Source organism: Rana temporaria (assembly GCF_905171775.1).
Source record: "Rana temporaria chromosome 4 unlocalized genomic scaffold, aRanTem1.1 chr4p, whole genome shotgun sequence".
In the NCBI taxonomy this organism is placed as follows: domain Eukaryota; kingdom Metazoa; phylum Chordata; class Amphibia; order Anura; family Ranidae; genus Rana; species Rana temporaria.
Window position 1 is genome coordinate 555,989 of NW_024404450.1, and position 25,439 is coordinate 581,427.

Sequence of the window (25,439 nt, forward strand, 5' to 3'; positions counted from 1 at the left end):
ACTGTACATTATCTGCATTGTTACCATTGATGTCATTTTTATTCTATATTCAGAGTGGAAACCTGAGAGATCCTAAAGTTGAGGTTAAAGAAGATTTAAAAGAGGAGGATGATGAGGATGGGGTGATGGAGGAAGAACACACCACCCCCCACCATCATCAGGTAGATGAGGAACAATTATTGGTAGTTATGATTTTATACATAAACATGTTTATTATAATGAATGTTTTATTATATATTCAGAGTGGAAACCTCGGGGATGATAATATTGATATTAAAGAAGAGTATAAAGAGGAGGATGAGGAGTATGGAGTGATGGAGGAGTTTTCAGAAGGACACAAGGATATGATGGAGCCACCAAATACCAGGAACCCACCAGAGAGATGTCCCCGTCCTCTGTATTCCCGGGATTTCACACAGGAAGGTCACACCATCCCTCCTTATTTAAAGGTTGGTGGGGCGGAGCATCTAGAACATGGACTGGTGGAGATGATGTGTGGATTTTGTATGTAAGTTTATATCTTACAGATGATATTCTCTCTCATTCTCTTGGTTTAGAGTGGAGATCCAATCGATATAGAATTTGAGGTGAAATCAGAAGAAGAAGAGACATATGCATATGTGAGGGATGATCAGCAGTCTATGGAGGAGGATGGAATAACGGGGACATTTATAGAGGAGGACACTCCTACAGAGATCAGCACAGGTGGGTCATTAACACTAAATCCATTCCTCCACCCATACTGCTCACTGATTGGTCCAGAGTAGGGCGGGGACTGGGTGATATCAGCCTGTAATCCCCTGGTCACTTTCCTGAGCTGTGTTCCCCGTCCTGTATTTCTCTCGGATAATCTTCCTTCTCTGTGCTGCAGACACAATTTATGTCTCTAGACTGGATTTATGGAGATTCTGGGGTTCAGCTGGTGTGACGGATCTCAGATACCCCAGGTGGGCACATCTGCCAGACCTGTGTCTCCTGTCCTCCAAACGCACCCGCAGCCTGCAGATTCGCCATAACCAGCCCTTAACCCCTCAATCACGAGACAATCCACACAGGTGTTGAGGGTTAAACATGCAGAGCTTAAACTGTTTATTCAATTCCAAAACATACCGTTTTACACACAGTTAGGGACACTCTCCTTAGCCTTGTCAAAGAGGGGAAGGGGACAAGGAACAACCAATGGGAACTGAACATTTGTACATTGAAACAGGCTACAGATAAACCTAATAAGATTATGGTAAGCAGGCAGTCTCTCAATACACACCCCCTGCGGAGAGATGTCTCCAGTCCAGACCATATGTGTCATGAATCAACACAATTAGACACAGCAACAAGAAGGGGGATGGGGGGAGAAGGGCTGTAGCATTACATTACATTCTCTCATTGCCAGCATGTCCCAGGTCTCCAGTATCTTTTCTGGCCCATAGTCTGTCGGTTGGAGGCCAGCCCCCAGTCCCTTTCAAAACACACAGTGACAGTGGGTTCTGTCACAGCTGGCAGCAAAATGTTGATTTTCACCATATGGTTTGCTTGGCCTAGACACCTGGGGTATGTACCTTAGGTCTTCTGCCCCATGCCCAGGTCTAGTGAGATCTCTGACAATACAATTCTCCCGGTTTACTTGCTCTGTTATTTGCTGGCTGTGCCGGGTGGAGGGATATGTCTGTATAGTCGCAGACCCAAGTCACCGAGTGCAGTCTCAGGAGATGGGAGGCAGCGGTGTGGGATCTCTGCAACTTGTCTCCAGTAAACATTTCACCCACCACTGATTACTGAATACCAATATCATGAGTCCTGGCCCCTGCACTATATACTCTGTTGTACATTACATACTCCTGACCCCTGCACTACATGCTCTGTGTTGTACATTACATACTCCTGACCCCTGTACTATATTCTCTATGTTGTACATTACATACTCCTGACCCCTGCACTATATAATCTATGTTGTACATTGCATACTCTTTATTATCTCTGAACAAGAATGGTTGGAGAGCCGGTTTAGGGCCAGGCACATTTGAGTAGATGCAATGACAATTGGCAGACTCCGAGACTTCTATAGGTAGACTGCTATACAGTGGAAGGCCTCCAGCCGGACACCACTTCTGTATAGGTAGGACCGCTGTCTTCTATGGTAACAAATCTTGTTACAGTCACTAACGGTAGTTCTACATAACTCTTGGTAACACAGAATAGTTCTCTTCTTCTCACACAGTCTCTCACTGCAGATCTTCTCTCCCTGAGCTCCCGGTCTCTCACTACTAGGGATGAGCTTTATGTTCGGGTCGAACATGAGTTCCACTCGAACATTGGCTGTTCTCCCGTTCATCGAAAAACGAACGTTATGGGGCGTTCGTGCCAAATGCAATGCTGTGTGATGATTGGCCAAAGCATGCACTATGACCCGCATACTTTGGCCAATCCCAGCGGCGTCAGCAAAGAAAGCCATAATTGGCCAAAGGCATGGTGCCTTTGGCCAATCATGGCTCAGGGGGACTAAGTCCACGCCCCACACTATATAAGGCCGCATGCACGTTCCCTACCCATGTTGCTAAATCGTAGAAAGAAATTTGGTCCCAGCCATCCACATGCTCAGCGTCTGAATGCTAGCTTGGCTACTGCATCTGCACTGCAACTGCTGCCCTTTCAGCTGGTAGACTCTGCCCCCATTTGTGAATTTGTGGAATGTGCGGTACCTCAGTGGCAGGTTCCCAAATGCCATTTCTTTTCACGGAAACGCCATTCCGGTTCTCTACCAGCATGTGGAAGACATGGCATGTCTTGGCCTCGTTGGACAGGGCGGTCAGCAGTAAGGTGCATATTACCGCTGACTCGTGGTCCAGCAGGCATGGACAGCGACGTTACCTTTCTTTCACGATGCACTGGGTAACTCTGCTGGCAGCTGGGAAGAATGCAGGACAGGGTGCAGTATTGTTGGAGCTTGTTCTGCCACCACACCTCTAAAATGCTAGTGGTGGCATTCTCCTCCACCCCCTCCTCTTCTTCCTCTATGGCCTCTTCCTCTGCAGATTTGTCCTCCTGAACCAGCGATGCTCCATAGACGTTCAAGCACTCAGGCAAAAAGATGCCATGCTGTGCTTAAGTTGGTCTGCTTAGGGGACAGGAGGCATACTGGGGCAGAGATTCTGTCAGCTCTGCAGGGGCAGGCTCAGAGGTGGTTGACGCCACGCCAGCTTCAGCCAGGAATGGTTGTAGGCACCAACCTCCTCTCTGCCCTCCGACAGGGACACTTGACCCATATGCCCTGTTTTCAGGAACTTTCCCAGAACTTATCCACCCTTCGCAGAGGGAGCAAAGGATGAAACATCTTTGGGAGGCCTTGCAGAAAGGTTTGTGCAATGCGTTCCCAGAGCCTGGGAGGTTACAATCTCCTGGTGCTGGACAACGTGTTGCTGAGGCTTCGTTCAGTCAGAGAAAGAGCGGTGGAGAAGGTGGCCGTCGCCAGTGTCTGAATTAAATGGTGCATCTATGGGCAAGGTCAGACTTGGAGACCTTTCCAACAGAAAATCCTCTGGGTTACTGGGTCTTGAGGATGGTCCACTGGCCAGAGCTTGCACAATATGCAATTGAGCTACTGGCCTGTCCTGCATCCAGCATTCTTTCTGAACGCACATTCAGTGCTGCCGGAGGCTTTGTAACCGAGTGCGCCTGTCCACAGACTCTGTTGATCGACTCACCTTCATAAAAATGAATCGGTCTTGGATCACCAGCTACCAAGCACCTGATGCTGATGTAACCGATTGATTTTTCTATGGATGTGGGATCCCTTGAAGACTGCCTATGCTGAGTGACTATCCTATTATGCTGAGTGACTATCCTATTCCTCCTCAATGTTCATGTTGATAGCTTCTAAGAATATTTTTGTTTCAGGGCACTACCACCGCCGCCTAAGGCCCAATTTTTCTGCCCCTGTTTACACGCCCCTGTTAATTACCATTTTTGATCTAATATTTCACAGCAGGGCCAGTTCCTGCACCCACCAAGAGTAACGGTGAGTGCTTACAGTGTTCTGGTACCACCAACACCTAATGCACAATTTTCCCCTACTTTCAAACATCCGACTTACAAACGACTCCTACTCACAAACGGAAGGAGACAACAGGAAGTGAGAGGAAATCTACCCCTAGGAAGGGAAATTCTCTCCTGTAAGAGTTAATATGGGGAAAAGGTGTCTCCTCTCCACTGATGCTTTATCACCAATCCTTGTTTCCCTAATAACCCCACATTTTCTAAATCCAATTGTCATTGGGACAGAAAGTGAGGTGAAATCTTCTGAACACGGGGCACAGACAGCAAAACAAATGTTACAGGGGTGATAACCCTTCCCTATGTTTTCCAAAAAGCTTAAAAATTTATTTTTTGTCTGGAGCTACACTTACAAAATGTACCAGTTCCAAATTACAAACAGATTCAACTTAAGAACAAACCTCCAGTCCCTGTCTTGTTTGTAACCCGGGGGCCGCCTGTATACTGTTGTTCAGAGTATATAGAGCCTGCGGGCACTTTTCATTTTTCACGTTCGGGCCCCATAAACTTTAACGGTGTTCGAATGTTCGCACAAACTTTCAGTCCATTCGCTTGTCTTGCCGCGAACCGAACCGGGAGGTGTTAGGCCCCTCCCTACTCACTGGACTTCCAGATTCAGTGGCCACTGAATCTCCTGAGCTCTTCTACAGTTAACCCGCTGTATATTCCTCAAGTGTCACACCCGCTATCCTGCTGGGCCCCTGGCTTGGCACTTACTGATGCTCCTCAAGCGTCACCCCCACTATCCTGCTGAGCCCCTGGCTTGACACTTACTGATGCTCCTCAAGCGTCACCCCCCTATCCTGCTGGGCCCCTGGCTTGACACCTGCTGAAGCTTTCCCACTTCTTTACTGTCCCAGGCTGGTGAGAAGATTGCTCTGCTACTGGCTCCAGCTTACTAACTGTAGTCTCCGGTAACAAGGTGGATGGTCCCTTAGTGGCGACAGCTTCCCCTCCACCTCTGACCACAACTGGTTCCCCGTTCGGCTGAATCTTTACTCTCGGTTGGAATCCAATCCTGCAGTCCCAACTCTGCGCTGCTTCTCTTGTTCCTGGATAGGCCTCAGTCTTCCGGCCTAAGAACCCGGGCAACATAACACACGTCCACCCAGACAGCCGTCCAGGTGGCACAGAACCCTGATCACCTGACTCCCCCCAAATAAATAGGCTCTCCCAGCAGGCCAAGGGACCAAAGAAACCCCTGCCAATTGCCTGAGGCACCCCATCCATTCATAATCCAACTTTGCTTCACCCTTGTCTATCTAGTGACAGAAAAGAAAAGGTGCAGCCATCCAAAGTTAGAGAGGAATCAGTAGATCTCCTAATAAGCAAGGATAACTACCACCTGGTGAACTCAATTTATTAGCCACCCTTCCTAAACACCAGGGTGCTACATGTTCATTACATACTCCTGACCCCTGCACTATATACTCTATGTTGTACATTACATACTCCTGACCCCTGCAGTATATACTCTATGTTGTACATTACATACTCCTGACCCCTGCACTATATTCTCTATGTTGTACATTACATACTCCTGACCCCTGCACTATATACTCTATGTTGTACAATACATACTCCTGACCCCCGTCCTATAATCCCCTCATCACTGTCACTTCTATAAAAGACAGTTCTCGTTGTTTCCTCACTCTCTGACTAAGGTCCATGAATAAAGAAATGATCTGGTAGGAGATCAGAGGAGCCATTTACTAGTTACCTTGAGGGGGGAATTGTAAGATCCTCAGAGACAAAGCTGCCTGATGTGGGCGGAGTCCTAGTTTAGGGGAACCAATCAGCTCATGTCTAGTAATAATCTTTGTATTTGTATTTTAGTAGATGGACGGGAGATGAGGAAAACCTCAGAGGATTGTCTCACTTTGTCTCCAGACTGTAAAGTAGAAGATGAGGACATCACACAGTATAGTCCAGGAGAAAACCTGACTACCTCACATGTCCATCCGGCACCACACAGTGTAGATGGACCATCGTATTCCTCTTATCCTGAGGAACCTCAGACTGTGCGGGACCGTGCCGGACCATCGTATTTTTCTTATCCTGAGGAACCTCAGACTGTGCGGGACTGCGCCGGACCATCGTATTCCTCTTATCCTGAGGAACCTCAAACTGTGCGGGACGGTGCCGGACCATTGTATTCCTCTTATCCTGAGGAACCTCAGACTGTGCGGGACGGTGCCGCACCATCATATTCCTCTTATCTCGAGGAACCTCAGACTGTGCGGGACGGTGCCGGATCATCGTATTCCTCTTATCCTGAGGAACCTCAGACTGTGCGGGACGGTGCTGGACCATCGTATTCCTCTTATCCTGAGGAACCTCAGACTGTGCGGGACGGTGCCGGACCATCGTATTCCTCTTATCCTGAGGAACCTCAGACTGTGCGGGACGGTGCCGGACCATCGTATTCCTCTTATCCTGAGGAACCTCAGACTGTGCGGGACGGTGCCGGACCATCGTATTCCTCTTATCCCGAGGAACCTCAGACTGCGCGGGACGGTGCCGTCCTTCCAACAGATAAAAAGTTTTTCTGTGCTGAGTGCGGGAAGTGTTTCAGTTTCAAAAGCAGTCTTTGTAAGCATAAAAAATCTCACACAGGTGAGAAGCCGTATTCCTGTTCTGAGTGCGGGAAATGTTTTTCACAGAAGTCCCATCTTTCCACACATCAGAGAATACACACGAGGGAGAAGCCTTTTTGCTGTTCTGAGTGCGGGAAATGTTTTTCAGATAAGTACAGTCTTTCCACACATCAGAGATCTCACACGGGGGAGTGGCCTTTTTCCTGTTCTGAGTGTGGGAAATGTTTTTCAAAGAAGGCCAATCTTTACAGACATCAGAGATCTCACACGGGGGAGAAGCCGTTTTCATGTCCTGAGTGCGGGAAATGTTTTTCAGAGAAGTCCAAGCTTTACAGACATCAGAGATCACACACGGGGGAGAAGCCTTTTTCCTGTTCTGAGTGTGAAAAATGTTTTTCAGAGAAGTCCCGTCTTTCCACACATCAGAGATTACACACGGGGGAGAAGCAGTATTCCTGTTCTGAGTGCGGGAAATGTTTTGCAGATAAGTCCAATCTTTCCACACATCAGAGATCTCACACGGGGGAGAAGCCTTTTTCCTGTTCTGAGTGCGGGAAATGTTTTTCAAAGAAGTCCCATCTTTCCACACATCAGACATCTCACATGGGGGAGAAGCTTTTTTCCTGTTCTGAGTGCGAAAAATGTTTTTCAGAGAAGTCCCGTCTTTCCACACATCAGAGATTACACACGGGGGAGAAGCAGTATTCCTGTTCTGAGTGCGGGAAATGTTTTGCAGATAAGTCCAATCTTTCCACACATCAGAGATCTCACACGGGGGAGAAGCCTTTTTCCTGTTCTGAGTGCGGGAAATGTTTTTCAGAGAAGGCCAATCTTTACAGACATCAGAGATCACACACGGGGGAGAAGCCGTATTCCTGTTCTGAGTGCGGGAAATGTTTTGCAGATAAGTCCAATCTTTCCACACATCAAAGATCTCACACGGGGGAGAGGCCTTTTTGCTGTTCTGAGTGCGGGAAATGTTTTTCAAAGAAGTCCCAGCTTTCCACACATCAGAGATCTCACACGGGCGAGAAGCCTTTTTCCTGTTCTGAGTGCGAAAAATGTTTTTCAGATAAGTCCAGTTTTTCCACACATCAGAGGTCTCACACGGGGGAGAAGCCACATTCCTGTTCTGAGTGCGGGAAATGTTTTTCACATAAGTCCAGTCTTTCCACACATCAGAGATCACACACAGGGGAGTGGCCTTTTTCCTGTTCTGAGTGTGGGAAATGCTTTTCAAAGAAGGCCAATCTTTACAGACATCAGAGATCTCACAAGGGGGAGAAGCCGTTTTCATGTCCTGAGTGCGGGAAATGTTTTTCAGAGAAGTCCAAGCTTTACAGACATCAGAGATCACACACGGGGAAGAAGCAGTATTCCTGTTCTGAGTGCGGGAAATGTTTTGCAGATAAGTCCAATCTTTCCACACATCAGAGATCACACACGGGGGAGAAGCCTTTTTCCTGTTCTGAGTGCGGGGAATGTTTTTCAGTGAAGTCCAAGCTTTTCACACATCAGAGATCTCACACGGGGGAGTGGCCTTTTTCCTGTTCTGAGTGTGGGAAATGTTTTTCACATAAGTCCAGTCTTTCCACACATCAGAGATCACACACGGCGGAGAAGCCTTTTTCCTGTTCTGAGTGCGGGAAATGTTTTTCATATAAGTCCAGTCTTTCCACACATCAGAGATCTCACACGGGGGAGTGGCCTTTTTCCTGTTCTGTGTGCGGGAAATGTTTTTCACAGAAGTCCAGTCTTTCCATACATCAGAGATCTCACACGGGGGAAAAGCCTTTTTCCTGTTCTGAGTGCGGGAAATGTTTTTCAGTGAAGTCCAATCTTTCCACACATCAGAGATCTCACACGGGGGAGAAGCCTTTTTCCTGTTCTGAGTGCGGGAAATGTTTTTCACAGAAGTCCAATCTTTCCACACATCAGAGATCTCACACGGGGGAGAAGCCGTATTCCTGTCCTGAGTGAGGGAATTGTTCCTCACTGAAGTCCTTTCTTCCTGTACATCAGGGGTCCCACACAACCCCTCGAGGTGTATTAGTGAGTGCGGGAAATGTCTTGTATGTGAATGTTGCTGGACATGTGGGGAAGAAGCACACCCTGATATACATTTATCTGCGCCCCCTCTTTGAAATCATCAGCACCCAAAAACTACTTTATCACTCTTATGCAGATGATACACAACTGTATTTTCGCATTTGCAACAAAAAGCATCATCATCTCGGTCTAGAGACATGCCTCTCTTTGATAGAAATCTGAATGACTAAGAGTTATCTTAAACTCAACGGGGCGAAAACAGAACTTCTTCTGTTTCACGCCAGTTGTAAGAATCAACCAGCAACACCCTGGACACCTCCGCCCATTCTGGGCCAAATCATCTTTGACACCCACATGACAATGGATGCACAAATAGGGTCAGTAGTCAGCGGATCGCATCATATGCTGCGCCTACTACGCAGACTTATCCCATTCATTCCCAAAGAAGACATAGCGGTCGTAGTGAAAGAGGGAAGAATATGGGATTCCCACCTAATAGTCAACAGTGTAGTACTCACCGATATTATCGGGGGGTGCAATCCAATATACAATACAACAAAAAATAAAAATAGAGTCTATTTTTCTTTTTTGTTTTATATTTTGTTGTAGCGGTCGTAGTGGGAACAATTGTGAACTCCAGACTGGACTATGCAAATGCCCTTTACCTCGGACTCCCAAAGTACCAAATCTCTCGTCTGCAAGTCGTTCAAAACTTGGCCGCCAGACTGGTAACTGGGAAATAACCTGGGAATTGATCTCACTTTCACTGAGAACCCTCCACTGGTTGCCAGTAAAAGATAGAATTGCATTTAAAGCACTCTGCCTGATACATAAGTGCATCCATGGGAAGGCCCCCCAATATCTATGCAAAAAAAATATATGCTCACAACCCCAATCACGTTCTGCGATCCACCAATCAAATCTGCTCCAGATACCCAAAGCCAAATACAAGTCCAAAGGAGAACGAAGATTTGCGCTCCAAGGTCCCAGACTATGGAATGCTTTACCAACCAGCATTCGGTTGGAGGAGAATCACTTGACCTTTAGAAGAAAGATCAAAACTCATCTCTTTTGATATCAAAAGAGACAGGAACAACAAGCGCCCAGAGGCGATTTAGTTCGCATGTGCTGCGCTATATAAGTTCTTCACTCACTCACAGGTGAAATTCGAATATGGTGCAAAAGTTCATTTATTTCACTAATGCAACTTAAAAGGCGAGACAAATATATGAGAGAGACTCGTTACATGCAAAGCAAGAGGGTTCAAGCCGTGATTTGTCATCATTGTGATGATTGTGGCTTCCAGCTCATGAAAACCCCAAATCCACAATCTCAGAAAATTCCAATATTCCATGCAATCAATAAAACACGGATTGTACAGAGAACGATATCGCACCTCTGAAAAGTAGAAGCTGCGTATTAATTGTGTGAAAATAGTGCAGCGCTGCGTATCTATAAATCTTATAGAAACAAATAATTATACATTCCATAAAACTATTTATGAGAAAAGAAATAAATGATAAAAAAAACAGTTCATATGAAGGTTTCCAAAGCTGTCACCGCTGTGAAAAATCCTATTTAAATGGATCCAATATTCAGTGCGCACCCCCACCTGCTAAAATGCATGCTCACCTCAAGGGTGAGTATAAAACTCATAGACAGATCACTCCTCGTGTCCGATCATGATCCGTCCACTTTACCAATGGTAGTAATTCCTACAGTCTCCAGACTGCACCTCTGTGTGGGGAATCAACGTATAAATTGTCTCCAAACACCACCTTCCTCCATTCACTTATTAATAATCAATTCCACTTCTATATCCCGGGGGGAAGGACATGAAAGAAAAAACACAAGTACCATAGTGCTCTCTGCTTCTGAATTTATTATAAAAGCCCACCCCTAAAAAGTTACACAGGAACAAAAATTGTCTCTAGACAGCCGTACTCTGAACAAATTGTCGCCTTTATTAAAAGAAGGACAGCACTACAAGTCACAGCAAAATAAAACCCGACTGCTGACGCGTTTCGCACTGAAACTAGTGCTTAGTCATAGCTAGAGTCCCCTAAAAAGTTACATTTACAAGAAATAACAATAAAAACAGCAAGTATCAAATCACCAGCTCATTCACGGCCGATCTAGACCCACGGCGCTTCGCCTGACATCACAGATAGGGCTCCTCCCTTCTAAACGCTGAAATAAATATAGCATTATAACCCCCCATTGTAATTTCAGGGTGCCGATGTCATTGCCTAATGAAAAATTACAAGTTACATAAATGTCACAAATTGCTGATGTGAAGAAACCTTTTGGCCTAGTTTAAGAAATGTATGTCATGTGTAGAAATCTTTTTTTCTCTAGTTCTGTAATCTATGGACTTTGCTTCGGCTCATGTTTGTTTAAGATAAGGCATACTGCTATAGTGCTTATGTAAACTCATAAACCAGAGGTTTTCCAGGTCATATACATACGTTAAATGAACTTATGTAACAGCTGAGTAAATGATTGACCTAAATGTATTTTTGAAAAACCACATGTATGCATTGTAAGAATGACAAAGGTGATTCTGAATCTGTATAAATATGAACAAACTCTGATTAAAAGCCAGATGTCATTTGTCACAATACATGCTCGCTTCCTTGTGTCAATTGATGTCTCCGGGGCCCGTGGGCAACTGAAATCTCTGTTCCGTCATTTGAACCTAACAACCTACCTGGGTGGTCTTATAGAAGAACATTCGCCTTACAGATGGGGGCTTTGTCCGAGATAAGAGCTGAAATCAACTGAGGTAAGAGTCTTTTTTTTTGTCTTTATTGACTAAATTCTTGCCTCAGCTCTGATTAAAGCTTTTTTAGAACCATAAAATTAGTAGGGGATAAGAACCACGCCAGGAGGTTAATAGTAGGGTTTTTGGTAAATCCACATAGAAGGGTTTGGGGTAAACCCATAGTAGGGTTTTGGTAACCCCACAAAAGATAAGCAGTACTGCATAGACATTCATTTAGGGAAGGAAAAATAAGTGGTTAATGAGGAAGGAGATTCCAGCAGCCTAAAAAATCTTTGCTTTTTTCTTTCTATCGCATAGAAGTATAAGTAATATTAGAAGTATAAGAATCATTTGTTGTGTGGATCAGAAGACTGTGTGGTAAGTCAGTCATCTCCCACTTTCAATATGGGTCAGAAACAAGGTAAAGAAGGTCATCCCCCTCCACCCAACCCAGGGAAAATATGTAAGGATTTTGTAGCTAGAATTTGTGGTACTAATTATGAACTTATAGACCCATGGGTTTCAAATTTAGCACGATGGACCACAGCCTTACACAGTGTAGACCCCTTTCCACACAAAGGTAGCAATACAGAATTCCACATAGATATGGTCAAAGGATTGTGTTTAGTAGATAAGAGAGCTTTCCCTTGGTACCCCGGGGACCCTCAAATGGGATATGGATTATATGGAAAAGGGAGCAGAGAATTGGTTAAAATATGGCCCCATATTGGTTCCCAAGGGAAAATATGAAACAGAAAAAGCCCACCAAATGTTTAAGTAAGGAAGATTATGATCAAAAACATAGAGAAGAAGCTAATAAAAGAACCCCACCCCTGACAATAGTCAGTCACCCTCCACCCTCATATGTACATGTCTATCTGAGTTTAACAAAGGAAGATATTGATCTTCTGGCTGGACATCATGCAATCAGACAACAGCAGGCCCCCCCAGTTTTACAGCCACAACAGCAGGCCCCCCCCAGTTCTACAACCACAACAGCAGGCCCCCCAGCTCTACAACCACAACAGCAAGCCCCGCCTGCTCCACAACAGCAGGCCCCACCTGCTCTACAACCACAACAACTGCCCCCCCACTCTCCCTCCCGTTTCACAACAAGATAGACAGCACCTACAGAGGCACAGACAGGAAGTCAAAGTCGAGGTAGCTGAACCAGAAGAAGATCAGGGAGCTATAGGAGGGGTAGTTTCACCACCTGGCCAAGAGCAGGAGGAAGAACAGGAAGACGCTGAAACAAGTAAAACATTTAGCCCCCCTAAAACAAAGAGTGGAGCGGTATATAGTAACACTGACCTTTCATTGCCTTTCATGACGATTGGAAATGAAATTTAAAAAAAAGTAATTGACATTGAAGACATAGATAGGATAGTGAAACATTGCCCCAAACCCACCGCCTCTTCAGGAGGTACTTTAACTTACGTAAAAAAGGCATGTAAGGGGAGAAATTACACACAGGAAGACATGCACCTTATCATTGATGGCATTATAGGACACACCAGTTCCTGGAGCTGGGCAAATGTTCCAAGCATAAACACTATTGACACTGGAAATGCGGGAGCATATGGGTTAAACACAGTAGCAGGTATTAATACCATGTGGACAGAATTAGAGGCTGAAATTATGAATGTATTTAAAAATAAAAGTTCCCTTCCTACTGCCATAGCATGCAAACAAAAGTCAGAAGAAACTGTAGTTGAGTTCTGGAAAAGATTTCATGACAATTGGACAACAGAAGCTGGATTAGCTAAAACGGCTGATGTGGGAGCTTTGTTTATTCAAACCTATATGAATAATCTAAAGCCCCAGTTCGCCTTGTTGGTCAAACAGATGATATCTGAATGGACCACAAAGACGATTGACCAATTTCAGGAAACTTTAATGCAGAAAGAAGCAGCAGGATGTTTTGATGTAATAAGAGAGAAAGCAGTGAGTACCCATTATCAAGGTGGAGTGCAAACCCAGCCTCCCTAAAATAATGGAGGACAATGGGGTAGTGGAAATAGAGGCAGAGGAAGAATAAGAGGGAGAGGGCGTGATTTTTCTAGACCACCCCAGCAGTCCTGCACATATTGTTTTAACTGTGGCCTGGAGGGGCACTGGAGAAATCAATGTCCCTATGAATGTAACAACTCAAATAATCAAGATCAAATGCATACACAGGGACCCCAATATAGGCAACAAAATCAAGTTGCCCCAAAGCAACAGGGTCCCCGATTACCTATACAATGGAATCAGCAACAGCTGAAATGAAGCTGCCCGGAAGGTAGTATCCCAGCATTTCCCTTGATCTCACACTCTTACAACGAGCAACCAATTGTGACCCTATATGTTAAATATAAGCCGGTCCCCTTCCTCCCTGATTCAGGAGCAACTCAGAGCAGCATCAGTGAGGACTACTACAGAGGTGAGACTAAAATTGCTGAACCTTCTATGGGAATTAATGGGATACTTACCAAAATATACAAAACACCGCCTTTGCCAGTAAGTGATGTTGAAAGGGGAGGTGCAACAGTCTTGCACCATTGTTTCAGGATTATACCAAACTGTCCTGTGAATCTCTTGGGTAGAGATTTGATGGGAAGGTTGGGTATAACACTGAAAATGACCACTGACGGAGGGGTTTTCATACACTCCAAAGTAATATATTACATTGAGGATAGTGATCTCCCTCCACCAGATGATCCGGTATGGTCCAAAAGCTCCTTGGATGTAGGTCTTATTTCCTGTACCCCATACAAGGCAGCTATGAAATCATGGGCACAGCCGGTTTATCACAAACAATACCCCATTTCAAAAGAAAAAGAGGAAGGAATTGCCCCAATGGTAGAGAGGTTCCTGCAACAAGGAATTCTTAAAGAGACACTGTCACCCTACAACACCCCCATCAACCCAATAAAAAAGCCAGACGGCTCTTACAGGTTTGTACAAGACCTATAAACAACCTGGTGGTGCCCATTGCACCCATAGTGCTTGATGTGTCATCACTCCTAACCTCCATACCATCCGATGCAGAGTATTTTTCGGTCATTGACCTTTGTAATGCATTCTTTAGTGTTTCTGTTGATGAGGAGACACAGCCTATTTTTGCATTTAATTTAAAAAATTGCCAAATGTCCTGGTGTAGAATGCCCCAGGGTTATGTAGACTCCCCTGTAGTATACACAGTGGCCCTCCAAGCAACCCTGCGGTCTTGGACACCCCGCCATGGTTCCGTCCTACTCCAATATGTTGATGACTTATTACTGTCCAGTCCGAGCCGGGAAGCATGTAAAAATGATGGTTTAGATCTGTTACATTGGTTAGCAGACAATGGTCACAAGGTTTCTAAGAAAAAGCTACAATGGTGTCAGGAAACTGTTGAATACCTTGGTTTTGTACTCTCCAAAGGAGAAGGGAAAATCAGTCACAAGAGAGCTGCGGCTCTCATGGGTCTGCCCCCGCCCACTCACTAAGAAGGACATGCTATCATTTCTTGGTATGATTGGTTACTGCCGCCAATGGATTCCTGATTGTTCCTACTATGATAATCTCCTGAGGCAAGCCACAGGTACTGACATGCCACATTGTGTAAAATGGAATGATGAAATGTAAAATGCTTTTTTGTATCTTAAAACTGCAATGGTCACGGCTCCTGGACTCGGACTACCTGAATATGGAAAAATGTTTCACTTGTTTGCAAGGGACAACTGTAAAACTATGGCGGGGGTCCTGGCACAGGAGCATGGGGGCAAACTGTGCCCTATTGCATTTTTTTTCAAAAGTTGTGCCTATGCCAGTACAGGGCATGCCGGCGTGTCTCAGAGCTCTAGTATCCTGTGCGATGGTGGTGGAAATGGCTACATCATTCACTCTGGGTCATCCCACCACCCTGTATACTACACATAATGTATCAATTTTACTAAAGAATATCCATACCCAACACATGTCAGCCCAACGGCTGAGTGGGTATGAGGTTATTCTTTTGTCCAACCCACAGCTTGAAATAAAGTACACCTCTCCTACTTCTGGCCCCGCCCCAATTCTGAATGCTTTGTTAGGGTTAAAAGGAGAACAGGATGAGGTTGTCCCACAGCATAAATGTATCGATCTCATACATAGAGGATACATCCCCAAGGCCAGACATGTCTTCTGTGGCTCTTCCAGATGCACAGAATGTCTTTGTGGATGGTTCCTGTTTCAGGCCGAATGACAACACATACCATGCTGGGTATGCTGTTGTACAATTACCTGATAAAATCCTAGAAGCAAATCCAGTTCCTTTCCAGTCAGCCCAGGCTGCTGAATTAATTGTGCTTACCAGAGCTTGTCAGCTTTTTGAAGGGCAAGATGTAAACATTTACACTGACTAAAAATACGCACATGGCGTGACGCACGATTTTGGGGTCATATGGGAAAGGAGGGGCTACATAGCAGCGGATGGTAAATCAATTTCACATTCCACACTTGTCACAAATCTATTAGAAGCCATACAGTTGCCAAGGTCCATAGCTGTACTACACTGTAGGGCACATACAGTGCAACAAAATGACATAGCCAAAGGCAATGCCTTAGCTGACAAAGCAGCAAGAGAAGCAGCATCCACACAGCCAGCAGACATCCAAATGCCATTGCTTTCACCTGAAATCCCACTACTAGATCAAACATTGCATGACCTTCAAGCATATGCCACAGACCAAGACATCCAGCAATGGAACAAAATAGGTGTCCAGACAAGCCCAGAAACTGGCCTTGTCTGCCAAGAGGGCAGACCATTTATCCCTTTAGCCAGTGAACCCATTTTTATTTCACAATACCATGGCATAGGTCACAGAGGTTGGAATGTCACATGTGAACTTTTGGATAGGGATTTTTACATTCAAGGTCTTCCCTCTCTCGTTAAGCCATATGTTTCCAGATGCATCATATGCATTCGGAATAATCCCATAATTCCAGGAACCCTCACAAGGCAAAACATGAACATCTGATATATCCATCTACACCATTCACTCATTTACAAATTTTACACACATGCCCAAACTAGGTAAAAGACAGGAATATTTGCTCTCAAGATGGATAGAAGTGTTTGTAACAACAAAGGAAGATGCACAAACAGTAGTAAAAATTCTCACACAGGAAATCATTCCCAGATGGGGATGCCCATTTCAGATCAACTCAGACAATGGCCCTGCATTTGTGGCCAAAGTTTGTCAAGATCTAGTAAAGACACTGAAAATAGAATGGAAGTTTCATATTCCGTACCATCCCCAGAGCTCAGGTATAGTGTAAAGGATGAACAGAACCCTTGAAGATGGGATCAGGAAGGCAACTGGAGGTACGTATGCAAATTGGAAGAAGGTCCTACCAGCTGTACTAGCCGAGGTAAGAATGACACCCTCTAAAAAGACAGGATACTCTCCTTTTGAAGTCTTAATGGGTAGACCATTCCCCACCCCATGGGCCAGACAGCCACTTATGTTAGAAAGAGGGGACCTAGATCTTATTCAGGAAGAATATGTAAAAAAACTTATTGAAACTTTAGATCAAGTTAAAAGGAATGTTGCTCGCACCTCTCCTTTTTCTTCACAGAAACCAACTCATCACTTTCAAATGAGAGATGTCGTAGTGGTCCAGCAACTGAAGCGTACCAAGAAGGAAGAGTATCATTTGGACCTCAGACTACAGTGATCGCGGTTACCCGCACAGCTATTCTGGTAGAGGGACAACAGGCTTGGATCCATGCCAGTCGTGTGAAGAAGGTCGCTTATTTCACCACAGACTTCTGGGAAAGCCTTGTGCCTCTTATTCTGGGCTGCCCTGATCGTGTTCCTGCCAATTTGGCTGACAACTAACTGTATTTATCATCCTGAAGATTTGGGACACATAAAGAGCATTTGTGGAGCTTCTAACAGTCCACAACAGAATGATATGAATAATACACATGACAGACACAAGAGAAATGAAAACTCAGAAAGTTTTACAGATAAAATGTTATTATTGAAGTTTAAATATGCCTATGCACAGAAATCAGGATATGAAAAATGTTGGATATGTAGTAAATTATACCCCTCCAGCGTTAGTATTCCTCTCATGGCTGTACCTTTAAATATCACAAATGTTCTATTATTGTTAAAATACAATTAGTACTACAATGGCAATTAGAACTGAGGAAGATCACCCCAGGGAAGAGATAGAGTGTTATCAGATTGTCAGATTAGCAGATTTGTATGATGCCAAGATGGGTGATATGAATGAGTAAAAGATATGTATCCACATACACCTTAAGAAGATCTTTGCTCCACATAGATGTGAAGTAGCACTGTGGACCCTTTGGTGTCATACTAGGTAGAGAAGATATGGTAGTGACCCCGCAATAGGGTACTGATAATGTTGAGATATATATATCTATAAAGAAGTAAGCAAATTACAAGATGACGCTAGAAATATTGCCAAAACATGGGATCCTTTTGCAAACCTAAATTCTGGAGTAGGAATACTGACATGGTTAAAAGGTGCTGCCATAACCATCATTATGATTATTCTTTTTGTTTTGTTCCTATATGCGTGTTATAAGCTTATAATGTGCATAATTTCCAAGGCATCCCGAACCCCTGATCCTGCTGCGGCGAATAGGATTTATCTAAGTATGTATTATGATAGAAGAAAATATTATCTAATTGTGAGACATATTGTGTCTCAAAGAGAGGAATTGTAATAAATATAGCATTATAACCCCCATTTGTAATTTCAGGGTGCCGATGTCATTGCCTAATAAAAATTAAAAGTTACATAAATGTCACAAATTGCTGATGTGAGGAAACCTTTTCCCCTACTTTAAGAAATGTATGTCATGTGTAGAAATCTTTTCTCTAGTTCTGTAATCTATGAACTTTGCTTCGGCTCATGTTTGTTTAAGATAAGGTATACTGCTATAGTGCTTATGTAAACTCATAAACCAGAGGTTTTCCAGGTCATATCCATACGTTAAATGAACTTGGGTAACAGCTGAGTAAATGATTGACTTAAATGTATTTTTGAAAAACCACACGTATGCATTGTAAGAATGACAAAGGTGATTCTGAATCTGTATAAATATGAACAAACTCTCAGTAAAAGCCAGATGTCATTTGTCACAATACATGCTCGCTTCCTTGTGTCAATTGATGTCTCCAGGGCCCGTGGGCAACTGAAATCTCTGTTCCGTCATTTGAACCTAACAACCTACCTGGGTGGTCTTATAGAAGAACATTCGCCTTACAACAGCCGGTACGGGAACTTTTCCCCGCACTGCTGTCACACAGAGGACTCGGATCGCTGAGCCGCTGCAGGAACATGTAACATCTTCCCGAAGGTGAGCGTTTCCTTTAACCCTTTCACTGCCAGAGCTGTCTTAGGTTTCCTTTTTGCACACATTTAAAAAATTATTTTAGGCCTGAAGATTATATAAAACCCCCAAATATTATATATTTTCTGAAAGCAGACACCCTAAAGAATACAATTGTGGACAATTTATGTCACACAATATTACTGCAACAGTCTAGCAAATGCAAAATAGCAATAAAAAACACACTAAAGTTAATTTTAGGGGACCCAAAAACACAATAAATTACCCAATATTTTGTAGAATATAAAAGCTGAGGTTGCACCGTGGAAATAGATACCCAACATGTCAAACCATAAATTTGTGTGCGCCTGTGAAATGGTGACAGACTTCAGTATCCAATATTTTCTGTAGGCGATGCTTTAAAAGCCCCCTATAGGTCCTCAGTTTAGTGTTATGGAGGAGGTCTGGTGATAGAATTATCGTTTTCATTCCGGTGTGTGTGCGGCGATATGTAACATGTGTATTGCAATCAATGTTTTCAGGTGTAGGCGTCCCAGTGTATGAGTTTACATTTGTATATGTGGGGGTGCATCAAATATTTGTTTTTTTTTTGTGTTTGGGTGTAACTTTAATTTTGTACAAGTAAAAGAAAATGTTTTTTTACTTACCTTTTTTTCATGCACATGTCTATTATCCCGCTAATCTTTATAACTCATGACCAGCTGACTGTGTAAGCTACTTTAAACCCACCATTTATCACTGTCTCCTTGCTATGTCCCCCAAGCATTGTGTAAGTGGCACAGATGATCATTTACAATGTTATAAAATTATTAGTTTGCTATGTATTTATATTCTGTATGTTTTTTAGTTTTTTGTTTTTGCTGCCAAGGCATAAAAGGTCCTGAGGAAGTTTATTGATGTGAAACGCGTCGACCTCTTGGACAATTCAGCAAAGCTAAATGAGTCATTATGAATATATATGGCCTAATGTTTGATGGATTTGTTCCCATGTGGTTTTAACAAATCATTTTAATATTTGTAAGAAAGATTTATATTTTATGTAATTTTTATGTTTGGACTTTTTCGTACCAATAAAGTCTGACATACAAGGTTCTTTTTGAAATTATATATATATATATATATATATATATATATATATATATATATATATATTAATTGGCGAATAACATGCACAGGGGTATAAAACGCACCCTAACTTAACCCCCTACGTATAACACGCAGGCACAGTTTTCAGGGTAAGAAAGTGAGTGTTATACGCCAATAAATACAGTAATTGATGTGGTACATTTATAGAAGCCAAATCTTCCTCTTTTTTTAAATTTAAAAAATTAGTTGAATGAATGTGAATGAATGAATGAATAACTTATAAAGCGCGGCGCATGCGAACTGAATCGCTTCTGGGCGCTAGTTGTTCGTGTCTCATGACATCAAAAGAGCAGAGTTTTGATCTGTCTTCTGAAAGTCAGGTGGTTTTCCTCCAATCGAATGCTGGTTGGTAAAGCGTTCCATAGTCTAGGACCCTGAAAAGCAAACCTTCTTTCTCCTTTGGACTTGTATTTGGTTTTTGGTACCCTGACCAGATTTTGGTCGGTGGATCGCAGAACGCGATTCGAATTGTGAGGTTCTATCTTGTCGCAAAGATATTGCGGAGCCTTCCCATGGATGCACTTATGTGTCAGGCAGAGTGCTTTAAATGCAATTCTGTCTTTTACTGGCAGCCAGTGAAGGGTTCTCAACGAAGGTGAGATTGATTCCCATTTTTTTTTTCCCAGTCACCAGTCCTGGCGGCCGTATTCTGAACGACTTGCAGACGGGAGATTTGGTACTTTGGGAGTCCGAGGTACAGGGCGTTAGCATAGTCCAGTCTGGAATTCACGATTGTTCCCACCACGTCTGCTACGTCTTCTTTGGGGATAAATGGAATAAGTCTGTGTAGTAGGCGCAACAGATGGTGCGCTCCGCTGACTACTGACCCTATTTGTGCGTCCATTGTCATGAAGGTGTCGAAGATGACCCAGAGACTTTTGACTTTGGAGCTAGGGGTGATGATTTGGCCCAGAATGGGCGGCGGTGTCCAGGTTGTTGCCAGTTGACTCTTTCGGCTGGCGTGAAACATAAGGAGTTCTGTTTTTGAACTGTTGAGTTTAAGATAACTCTTATGCCGCGTACACACCATCACTTTATGTGATGAAAAAAAATGACGTTTTTAAAAACGTCACTTTAATTGACCGTGTGTGGGGGAAAACGTCGTTTTATGTCTTCTAAAAACGACCAAAAAAAATTGAAGCATGCTTCAATTTTATGTGTCGTTTTTCAAAAGTGCACTTTTTACTTCACAGAAATTGACCGGTGTAGCAAAAAACGTCATTTTCTAGACGTTTTTTCATCCACGCATGCGCAGAAGCTACTTATGAAGCAAGCTTCAATGGTAAAACGTGGTGGGAACGTAACCTCGCTTGCTAGAACATTGTGAGAAAACGATGGTGTGTAGGCAACTTCGTCTTTGAAAATTGAAGTTTCAAAAACGTCGTTTTTTACTTCACAGAAAGTGTCGTTTTTTTTCATCACATAAAGTGATGGTGTGTACGCGGCATTAGTCATCCAGTTTTCTATCAAAGAGAGACATTTCTCTAAGCTGGGATGATGATCCTTTTTGTTGCAGATGCGAAAATACAGTTGCGTATCGTCTGCATAAGAGTGATAGAGTAGTTCTTGGCTACTGATAATATCAAAGAGAGGGCGAAGATAGATGTTGAAAAAGCACCGGTGACAGGGGGATCCTTGGGGACTCCACATGACACCGTGCGCTTTTCCGACGTGAAAGAACCCAATTTAACTGTTTGTGATCGGTTTCCAAGAAAGGAAGAAAACCATGGTAAATCACCTTCTGCGACTTCTGCTACCTTGGCTAGTCGCATCAGTAACAGTTTGTGGTCTACCATGTCAAAGGCTGCGCTTAGGTCCAGCAGAACCAGGAGACAAGATTCTCCTTCGTCTGCGGCCTCGAGGCATCGTCCCATATTTTGAGTAAGGCCGTTTCTGTCCCGTGTCCGGGACGGAAGCCTGATTGTAATGGATCCAGTAGATTGTGGGTATCTAGATGCTTTTGCAGCTGTTGTACCACTACTTTCTCCATTATCTTGGAGAGAACATTTAGGCCTGTTATGGGACGGCGGTGAGTTGGGTCCTTGGGAACCAGGTTAGGTTTTTTCAAGATGGGCCTGGATTGTGCCCTCTTTCAACAGGGATGGCACTGTGCCTTCCTTAAATGACTGGTTTATAAGCTGTGTGATGGGTGGGTGCCAGGTTGTCGGCACATTCCTTCAGCAGTTTGGTGGGGATGATATCATTGGGCGATGTTGCGTTTCCGCAAAGCACCAATGATATTTTTTGTGGTATCGAAGTGAGATCGTTTCCAGAGTGAACTTTGTTGATTGTAGAGCGTTTCTGTGGGCGTTTTGTGGTTGATTGACGGTGGGGGTTGAGGGGGGTATTGTTTTGCAGAATACTTACCCGGATTCTTTCGATTTTGGTCGATGAAGAAAATCCGATAGTTCATTACAGAACTCTGGGTGTCTGAATTGGGGACTTCAAAGACATCCCGGATTCATGGTCTGGGTGACCATCTTGAAGAGTTCTCGGGGGCGGTTCATGGCGCTGTTAATCGTCATAGAAAAATGATGTTTCTTGGCTTTGAAGATTTCTTTATGATCTTGGGGCTGATTTACCAAGCCTTACTCCATGAGTCATGGAGTAAAAGCAGGAGTAGCAGCCGTTTGGTCATTACTAAAGAAATACGCTGCTAGTACAGTGCTATTTCCCTAGTTTACTAATGTGCTCCGTGCGCCAGGAGAGGGTGCATTGTGCACCAGTACGAGACCTGGCGCACGGCACATTAAACTGTAATTGCGGGGTTCGGGCGGGAGTTTATTAGGGGGGGAGGTGGGGGGATGCAGGGGAAGTGAAGTGATGTGTTTTGAAGTGTTTGGCGGGCCGAATTGAAAGGGAAAGTGTTTTTTGAAAACAGATCCCCGTACCTTGCACAGTGCGCCTGAACCTCGGGAGGTTCATTTGCATACTGGGCATGCGCATAGAGAAAAGTCAGGGATTCCCGTGCGCCTTGTCAGTACGCCGTGAAATCTTGGTAAATACCAAGCGGCGTACCCGTGAATGCGCTGCGTGACGCGGCGCACGGGAATCTACAAGCTGTTTTCAGCCCTGAAGGGGAACTCCGCGCCAAATTTCAAACTTGAAATCGGCGCGGGTCCCCCTCCAGGGCTACATTAGGCTCATAGGCTTGGTCCGGAATGTGAGGGGTTAAACCCACGCCGATTCGGCGCGGGGGTCCCCCCAATCCAAACCAAGCCCTCATCCCAAGCATGCAGTCTGGCCCGGACAGGAATGGGGGCGGGGACGAGCGAGCGCCCCCCCCCTCCTGAGCCGTACCAGACCGCATGCCCTCAACATGGGGACAAGAGTGCTGTGGGGTGGGGGGGGGCAGTGCCCCCCTCCCCCACAGCACACACTCCCCCATGTCGATAGGGACAAGAGCCTCTTCCCGACAACCCTTGCCATTGGTTGTCGGGGTATGCGGGCGGGGGCTAATCGGAATCTGCGAGCTCCCTTTAATAATGGGGCCCCCAGATGCCGGCCCCCCACCCTATGTGAATGAGTATGGGGTACATCGTACCTCTACCCTTCACATGGGGGAAATGTAAAGTTAAATAAACACCACACAGAAATAAAAATAAATAAATGGTGATTCTGCGCAACATATCACACTAATGGAATAGTGATATCACATAAACAGATAAATGTAAGAGCTGACAAATAATCAGCATATAGTATTAAATGCAAGAGAATAGTGGTCCAAATAAAAATATATATACTCAAATAGTGAATAGTGAGTCCAAAATATATAATACTCATAAGGCGAATGTGCAAAAATATATAAAGGAATATTGTGCAAAAAAACCGGAATGGAAGTTCATCCCAATAGTAAAACACAAATCAGCTGTCAGGGCAGATATTCTGAAATGCACTGGATGAAGGTGAGCACCAGCTCTATGGTGTGGAGTGCACGGCCGTGCGATAGAAGATAAACCAGATCCCTGGCTGAGCTCCCGGGACTCTTACCTCTCAGCCCTCCTAAATGGGCATTGATGTACAGGTCACTCGCAGCCTTCTTGCGCAGAATCACCCATTAATTTAATTCCTGTTTTATGTCATGTAAACATAATTAGGTTTTGCTGCACTAAATATTTTTGGTGGATTCACTCATTAGGATCCATTTTAGCGCAAAAGCAACTTTGCACTTTAAACCACACAGAATAAAATATTTTAATAATCTGCTCCGGAGCCCCCCCTATCTTCTTTAGCTCTCTTACAAGGGGGGGGTTTCTTCTCTCCGATCTTCTGCCGGGACCCTTGGCTTCGGTGATTTGTTCTGCCGGGAGGGGGCGCCATCCCCCGGTCTTTCCGGTGCTTCCGACAGGGTTCCGGTCTTCCTGGTCTTCTTGCCGGGGGTGCGCACTCCCCGGTCTTTTCTCTGCTCCCTCTTCTGCCTGGCTCCCCCGCGGAGCCAGGGCTTTCTTCCGTCTTCTTTCTTCTCTCTTCCTTCTTCTGCTGTCTCCCTCCGGGAGCCCAGGGCTTGTCTCCGCTGTCTTCTTCCTTCTCTTCCATTGGATGTTGACACGACGAGGTTCCGCGCTGACATGCCGTGTCAGCGACGGGCATGGACTTATATAGGGTATGCCACCATGTGACCTCAAACCCATGTGACATCACATTCCCTGGGCATGATGGGAATGTGATAGTCACATGGGTTGAGGTCACATGGTGGCCTTGCCCTATATAAGTCCATGCCCGCTGCTCAGACGGCATTCCAGCGCCAGACCTCGTCGTGTCAACATCGAATGGAAGAGAAGGAGAAGACAGCGGAGACAAGCCCTGGGCTCCGCGGAGGAGACAGGCAGAAGCGGGAAGGCATCGCAGAAGCCCGCGGGTGTCGCCCCCCGGCGGAAGACACCGTACAAGCCCGGGACCCTCCCCCAAAGGCAGGAGCCTCCCTGGTGAAGGGGGGTCCCGGTGAATTACGTCGCTGAAGACGGGGGTGGGGTGCCAGTTGCACCCCCCCCCGCAGAAACCGTCGTGGAAGCCCGGGACCCTCCCCAAAGGCAGGAGCCTCCTGGTGAAGGGGGTCCCGGTGAATTACGTCGCTGAAGACGGGGGGTGGGGGTGCCAGTGCACCCCCCGCAGAAACCGTCGTAGTAGCCCGGGACCCTCCCCCAAAGGCAGGAGCCTCACTGGTGAAGGGGGTTCCGGCAGAAGATGGCGAAGCCCGGGGCCTAATGGGGTGGTGGTGGGGGGCCCCGCAGAAGACCCCCCGGCTGACTAAATAATTAATTTTTAAATGTGTGTGGTGTATTATTTTTTTCCATTTTTTTCCCCAGGTGAATGGTAGGGGTACAATGTACCCCATACTCATCACATTGGGTGGGGGGCCGGAATCTGGGGACCCCTTTATTAAAGGGGTCTCTCAGATTCTGATAAGCCCTCCGCCCGCATACCCCGACAACCTACGGCCAGGGTTGTTTTCGGGAAGAGGCTCTTGTCCCTATCGACATGGGGACAAGAGTGCTTT

At 45.0% G+C, this 25,439-nt stretch overlaps 1 long non-coding RNA gene across 1 annotated transcript; it reads left to right on the forward strand.

The window, feature by feature from the left end:
• Positions 1–660: 660 nt before the first annotated feature.
• On the forward strand, positions 661–17,858 carry LOC120921778. The gene is made up of 2 exons (XR_005744970.1): positions 661–705; positions 17,041–17,858. It is a non-coding gene; the product is annotated as an uncharacterized LOC120921778 (long non-coding RNA).
• The last annotated feature ends 7,581 nt before the right edge of the window (positions 17,859–25,439 follow it).